Below are 8354 nucleotides of genomic sequence, written 5' to 3'. Positions count from 1 at the left end.
TTTTACAGTTGGAGATTGATTGAACTAGAAAACCCTGCTAGGGAAGTAAAAAGAGCTATAATTCAAATTTGTCACAGATACAATAATTCAGTCAGTACAGCTTCCAAAATTTGCTCACAGGCACTTCAACCTTCAGCCTCACAGGCTTAGATAGGATCTTAGTCTTACCAACTATGGCTTCCCTCCCTCCGCCTCAGTCCTCCGACAAAGGCTCTTAGTTCTGGTTCTGTGGGGTAGCAGTCCCAAGACCAGCTCTGTCTCATGCTGAGTCACTGGTTCTCTGCTTCGCTTACCTGTAGGTCTGACTGGCACAGGAATCTCTGATTCTGAAGGCCGCACTGCATTCTCTTGGTTCTTCTTTGCTGGTGGTGAGATTCTCCAAATCTGCCACTGTTGTTGCTATATCAAATCACCTGCAACTCACAATGACTTTATGTACAACAGCTCTGAAACTTATTACTCAGTCACTGAGTCAATCCATCTATCTTATCCTGGGTCTTTCTCCTGTGCTGTCCCTCTACCCTTCTAAGCATGATGTTGTCCAAGGACTGGCCCCTCCTGGCCATGTGCCCAAAGTATGTGAGACAGAGCTTCAAATCTTTGCCACCAGGGAGTGGCTTTGTTTCACGCTCTCTAGGATTGACCAGTTTGTTTTCCTGGCAGTCTACAGATGTTCAACACTCTTCTCCAGCACCACAACTCAAAATGCATCAATTCTTCTGTTATCCTTAGTTATTATCCAGCTCTCTGATGCAAAGCAATTAATTGCAAAGACCATGGTCTGAATCAGTCACACTTTCGTCTCCAGACTAACATTGTTGCTCTTCAGTACTCTAGAGAGGTCCCTGACAGCTGACTTTCCAAATGCAATTTGTCTTTTGATCTCTTGTCTACTGGTGCCAAGATTGCTGATTTTGGAGCCAAACAGGTTGAAGTTATTAACAATCTCAATCTCTTCTCCATCTATCATGAAGCTGCCAATTGGCTCAGTGGTGAGAATCTTTGTTTTTTGATGTTAAGCTTCAATCCACATTGAAGTCCTTGCCCTTCTGCAGAACACGCCTCATGTCCTACTCAGATTCCGCAAGTAAGGTTGTGTCATCTGCATAATATAGGTTGTTGATGAATCTTCCTCCAATCCTGATGCCACATTCTTCCTCATAAAGTCCAGCCTTTCGAATGATCTGTTTTGCATATAAATTGAAAAGATATATATGGAGAAAAGAAGCATTCTTGATGCACAGTTTTCCTGATTCTGAGCCATGCTGTGTTTCTCTGCTCTGTTCTGACTACTATTTCCTGGTCTGAATATAGGTTTCACTTGAACACAATCCAGTGTTCTGGAATTCCCATTCTTCTCAAAGTTAGCGACAATTTGTTGTGATCCACACAGTCAAATGCATTTGCATAGTCAATGAGACACAGATAGACATTCCTCTGGTACTCTCTGCTTTCAGCCAAGATCCATCTAAAGTTGGTTATGATGTCCCTAGTGCCACAACCTCTTCTAAACCCAGCTTGCACATCTGACATTTCTCTGCAGTTGTACAGTTTCAGTCATTTTTGGATAATCTTCAGCAGGATCTTGCTTGCATGTGATATTAGTGATATTGTATAATAATTTCCACACTCTGTTGGGTCACCTTTTTTTGGAACAGGAATAAATATAGATATCTTCCAGTCAGTTGACCAGGTAGTTGTCCTCCAGAGTTCTTGGCATAATCTGATGAATACACCCAGAGCAGCATCTGTTTGCTGAGATATGTCAGCTGGTATTCCATCAATTCTTGGGGCCTTGTTTTTTGCCAATTCTTTCAGAACAGCTTGAACTTCCTTCTTCTTCACCATTGCCTCCTGATCATATGTTGTTTCATGAAATTCTTCTGTGTTAGCCAATTCCTTTTGATATAGTGACTCTGTGTACTCACTCCTTCCATGTTCTTTTGATGCTTCCCGGGTCATTCAACATTCCGTCCTCACATCCTTAGGTATTGTAACTCGAGGCTTAAACTTGTTCTTCAATTCCTACAGCTTAGAAATGTAGAATGACCTACAACCAGGGGAGAATAAAGTAGATGAATGGGGATTTTCTAAAAATTAAATAAATCCCTACATACATCCAAAAATTTTTCCAACACGGTAAAAAGGGAAGCCACAGACTGGGAAAAAATATTTGATAATGAGATGTCTGATAAGGAACTTATATCTAGAATTGATAGAACACTACAGCACTTCAACAAGATAAACAACCCAATCACAAAATGGGCACAGGATATGAACAGATACTTCATAAAAGAAGACATTTAGATGGCAAAGAAGCACATGAAGAAATGTTCAAAATTCCCAGCTCTAAAAGAGATGCAAATCAAAACAACTATGAGAAATCATCTCAACCCAGTAACAATAGCAATGTTCAACAGAGGAGCAAACAAATGCTGACAAGGTTGTGGAAAAATTGGAACCCTTATTCACTTTTGGTGGAGTGTCAAATGATGAAGCCGCTCTAGAAGGCAGTATGGCGCTTTCTCAGAAAGTTGGAAATAGAAATACCATTTGACCTAGCAATTCCACTACTGGAAATATACCCTAGAGAAACCAGAACTGCCACCCAAACAGATATATGCACATCCATGTTTATTGCTGCATTGTTCACAATAGCAAAGAGATGGAAGCAACCCAAGTGCCCATCAACAAACAAGTGGATAGAGAAGCTCTGGTATATTCACACAATGGAATACTATGAAGCACTGAAAAACAAGGACCTCATAAAATATTATACAGAATAGGTGACCTTGGAGAACATTATGCTGAGTGAAATATTTCAGTCATAAAAGGACAAATACTGCATAACACCACTGTTATAAAATAGGACGGACATGGGATTTGAGAAGAAACTAAGAAAAGAGGGGATAAATAATTAATACTGCATTTAAATAGATGAGAAAAGAACTGTCTAAAGAAATATATGGTTAGGTATTATTTGCATGACAGCAGTCCAGAATAAGAGATGTGTATCAAAGTGTACTGGAGGCTGGGAGGGATGGAGGAAATTGTGCAACAATGAAAGAATCTTTTTAAAGAGAAAAGTGAACTAGGTGGGGAGAGGGGAGGGAGGAAAATGTGCAACAATGAGTGAATGGAAATCCAAGTTTTCTGAAAACTGTCATTATAATATCAATTAAAAAATTTAAACATGTAAAAAGAAGTGCAGAGTGAGTTCATCCCTTTTGATTTTCTAATTCCAGCTCTGCACATTTCATTGTAATACTTTCCTTTGTATTCCCAAGCTGTCTTGTGAAATCTTCCTCTCAGCTCCTTAACTTCTTGATTTCTTCTCTTTACTTTGGCTTCTCAATGTTCTAGCCTCTTCTGACATCCATCTTGGTCTTTTTCCCCCTCCTCTGTCTGTGTAATGTCTTTTTGTCTTTTTCATGGATGATATTCTTGATATCTTCTCACAGCTCATCTAGTCTTTGCTCATTAGTATTTAGGCCTTGACAGGGAATGGCAAAGGAAGTGTTGACAAAGATCCATCAGAACCGGTTTTGACAGACTGTGGCAATAGAACAATAAAAACAGACTCTCAAGGAATGTGGCAAAATAGCAGACTCTCAAGGAAATGACAAAGAGATGGCCAGAAATCACCATCCATCTATTAGAAGGGATGCACCATCAGCTGTGTAAACTCCACTCTCTGCTGGCAAAGGATATATAAACCCATTTGTAAGATAAAGATGGGATCAATCTGTCCTGACCTGTTCATAGTCTGTTAGGAACACCTAAGAAATCAGTTTCTTTCTCTTGTTCTCACCTGGTATAGGTGTCTTTATTGTGACATCCAGGTCAGAACTTTCTAGTTCTTACTCAAAGAGGCCCCTGCATGTCTTTTGGAAATCATTTCCTTGACAGCCTCAAACCTGTTCCTGAGATAGTATTAAAATTCAAGAGGGACAGATTCAAGATCAAACTTTGATTCTTGTGGATTGAATTGGATTTTCTTTAGCTTCATTTTGAACTTGCATATGAGTAGTTGCTGCTCTGTTCATAATCAGCACCTGGCCTAGTTTTCAGAGTTGATACTGAGCTTCTCCAGGAAATTTTTCCACAGTGTAATCAATCTGACTCTGCCATTAAATCTGCTCAGTTTAGTGGCAAGACTAGCTAATCTCCTTAGTGTAGGACATCAGGGGAAATGGCAGACTAAGGATCTCTGAAAACGATCTCTGCTAAAAAGCAATGAGAAATTGTTTTAAAAATCAGAATCTGAGAGATGTGGATGTGCAAGCCGAGGGGAGATTAATCCTCTGGTTGTACAATTTGATGGGGTGGGAGTGAGGGAAATTGAAAGAATTTATCTTCCAATTTTATAAATAAACTAGTAGAAAATTTTTTTAAAAAGAGTATTAATAAAAAAATCAGAATCAGCTTTTTCAGAACTCTGGAAATTAAGGAAGGACTCACAAACATCCAGAAAATGGGGGGTCTTTCCCCCCCTAAAAAACAGCTCAAGACAAATGACCTTAGTCACATTTACATTTTCCCTTATCTTTTTCATCCTTTCGCAGCTTCTTAATAACCTTGAAAGTCAACAGCTCACAAATCAGAAAATATCAAACCTCAAAAAATACCAAGTCACAACTTGCGTCAATTGTGACTCAGTCATGACCCTATAATACGGAGTAGAATTTCCCCATAGGGTTCTTCAAGGCTGTAACTCTTTGCAGAACCACCGACCTTTCCAGCTGGCAGCTGAGTTCTTTAGCCACTGTGACATAAAATACTCCCTCTCCTTCAGGGAGCTTTGGTAGCCGACTCTGCAGGGAAGTTGCACCCCTAACCGAAGGACAGCGCCTCTCCGGAGGTTGCAAACCACCACCAGCTCCTCAGGAGAGAGATAGGCAATCTTTACAGCCTTCCACAAATCCGCTGGAATGTCAGCGGTGAGTCAGCCACGGGACTCTCCGTGTCAGGCAATTTAAATCCGCCAGCTGTTCCCCTGAAGAAAAAGGGACAAGTTATTGCCTCTAAAACTAAACTAGAAGATCCACTATGAGTTAATTCCAACCCAATGGCACGTAACAATAACATTTAGTGAATTTCAATGCATGTGTTCCCCTCCACTGAGTGTCTGAGACAGTAAGTCTACACAGGAAACGATCTTTCTCTCACAAATTGCTAGTGGATTTTAACCACCAGAGTTGTATGTCCCATTATTTAGCAGCACAATCCACCATGGACTACGTTACAAATGATCCTTAATGTGATATAAACTCAAACTCATTGCAGTCAGGTCAGAACTAACTCATAGCTGACCCTCCATTGAGTTTCTGAGCTGTAAATTTCTACAGGAAGAGAACGCTCATTGTACTCCCTTGAAGTAGCTGAAGTAGCTGATGGATTAGAACTGCTGACTTTTCACTGAACACTCTGTACCACACACAAGCACAGTGGAAAAATCAGCAACCAGTGAAGGGAGCAAAAGAGTGGGAGTTCCCTGCAACCCGGAGAACTGTCTTCATTTGACCGGCCTGGTAGTTCCCTCAAAGGCCCTACTTAGAGATAGATCTATCTTTATTTGCCCTGACCAACTATGATCTTTTCCCTGAGGACATTTGCCCATGATTTGGGGGCTTGCAGCTCCCTGAGGCAACAGAGAGCAATTGAGTAAACACCGCTGCTGCTGAGTGGTTGAATGAGTTCTGACTCGTAGTGACTTTCCATCAGGCTGCCTAGGTTGTAAACCTTTGGGAAGAACGTTGTCTTTCTTTTCCTCAGGGAGTGACTGGAGGATTCAAACTGCCAACCTTTTGGTTAGCAGCCTGACATACCAAGTACTACATCACCAAGTCTCCTTAGTGACCATATAGAACCCCTCATAGCAATCCTCCATCAGATCTCCAAGGCTATTTAAATATTGACAGGAGGAGACCACCCATCTTTCTTCCTCAGAGCCACTTATGCATTCCAACCACTTCCCTTCCAACTAGAAGGAAATCACATGTTATACTATGCCACCAGGGTTCCTTACTAACCCGGAAAGCAAAACCCAGTACTGTTGAACCAATCCCATCCATGGCGACCCCTAACCAGGTTTCCAAGGCTGTAAATGTTAATGGGAGGAGACTGACAATTTTTCTCTCTCAGAGTAGCTAGTAGTTATGAGTCACTAACCATTGGGTCACTGGCACAACATACACCAGTGCACCTTAGGTTAGCCAAAAGCTTAAAAGAAAAATTTGAGAAAGGAGCTGGTGGATTTGGACTGTCTGGATTTGACAGACGTGTTTGTTCTTTTGGCAGTTCATGGGATATTTAGCAATTGGTGGATTTGAACTGCCTGACTTTACAAGATTCATTACCCATTACAATAGATTTTATTCCAACTCATGGTATCACAGATTTGTCATTATTGTTATGTGCTGTTGAATCAGCTGCAACTCATAGCGATCCTATGAACAGTAGCTGTAAACCCTGCCTTATCCTGAGTCAATCTCACTACCTCTGACACCTCTACCTCTATGACCCGTTACTGTGTCAGTCATGTCATCCAGGGTCTCTGGTTCCTGCACTGTCCCTCCGCCTTTCCAAGCATAGTGTCCTTCTCTAAGGACTAGTCCCTGCTAGAAACATGATCAAAGTATGTGAGATAGAGCCTCAAAATCCTTGCCTCCAAGGAACAACTTGATTTCACTCTGTCTAGGGCAGACCTGTTTGTTCTCTTGGCATTCTATGGTATGTTCAATGGTCTTGTCCAGCACCACAACTCCTGCATCAATTCTTTACTGTCACCCTTATTTATTGTCCAACTCTCTGATGTGTAGCAAGGAATTATGAAGACTACGGCCTGGATCAGGTGCACCTTAGTCTCTAGATTGACAACATTGTTCTTTAGCACTCTGGAGAGGTCCCTGAGAGCAGATTTTCCCCATGCAATTCATCTTTTGATTTCCCCACTCCTGGTGCCAAGAGTGTTGAGTGACTAGAATGCAAAGTTGGGGATAAGGAAGAAGGATCAGTAGTTAGAAAACATGGACTTGGTGACAGAAATGAGGCTGGAGATAGTGATATATCTTGTACAATTAATGATTTCTTAATTACAAATACCTTCCCCTCCCCCCCCCCTTTTTCTTCTCCATCAAATTGGATCTGACTGGCACAGGAGAAGATTGCCTCTCCTTTTCCAGAGGAGCCTCTGGTGGGTTCAAACTGCACGTCTTCAGGATTGCAACACAGTTCTCGCCACTAGGCCACCAGAGCTCCCTTGCAATTAATTACCTTTTATAAGAAACACAAGTGGCAACTATACGCATGGACCTAACCTGGTGGTTTACACAGGAGCAGATTGATTACACCTGTGGAAAATATCATTAGAGACGTTCAATGTCAGCTGTGAAAACTCGATCAGCTGTTGATTATGGAACAGACCATCAATTACTCATATACAAATTCAAACTGAAGCTAAAGAAAAAGAAAATAAATCAGAGTAAAATTATGTTAGCAGGGCAACTGGATATGGACTGCACCATCACTGCTGCCTCTGATGGATTTTCTTGGAGACAGATTGCCAGGCCTGTCTTCCATGGCACAGCTGTGTGGGCTAGTCTCTGGCACAATCGTTTGCCCCACCCAGAAGCCTTGAGGTATCCATAGAAAATGTGAAACTCAGGTATATTTCTGGGAATCAAGAGGGACATGCATATGTTTAGGGCTATGTGCATACTCAAAGAAGATTATTATTGTTTTCAGGTGCCACCAAGATAACCACAACTCATAGAAACCCTGTGAGCAACAACAGATCTGAACCCTGCCCTATTCTGCACTATCCTCACCATGTCTCATATGTTCCCCTTGTTACAATCACTGCATCAGTCCATTTTGTCCAAGGACTGGCCTCTTCTGATAACATATTCAAAGTATGTGAGATGAGATGAAGGTTAACCATCTTTGCTTGCTCTAAGGAGACCCTGGTTGCATTTCTTCCAAGACAGACTTGTTTATTCTTTTGGCAGCTGGTGGGATATTCAGGAATCTTCTCTAGCACCACAATTCAAAGGCACAGATTCTTCTTCTTTAACAAAGACCCTAATTCTTCCCTTATCATTGACCGTCTGTTTCCAAGCAAGAAGTTAATGCTAAAACGTTGTCCATTGCCTGGCTGAGTGTTGAAGAAGTGCTTCACACAGAACCTCCCAGGAAGTATGGAGAGGCTTATTTGCCCCAGGAATTTAAGGAGATCTCTGTGAAACTATAGCTGACAACAAAACTAACCCAATAGAGACTTTAATAGCCACATTTGGAAAAAAATACATTAGAAGAAACAAAACCAAAAGATGGTTCTCTACAAAGATTAACAA

Source organism: Elephantulus edwardii, unplaced genomic scaffold, assembly GCF_000299155.1.
Source record: "Elephantulus edwardii isolate Elephantulus edwardi_28Jun2011 unplaced genomic scaffold, EleEdw1.0 scaffold00022, whole genome shotgun sequence".
Lineage (NCBI taxonomy): Eukaryota > Metazoa > Chordata > Mammalia > Macroscelidea > Macroscelididae > Elephantulus > Elephantulus edwardii.
Note: the sequence above shows the minus strand (reverse complement) of the source record.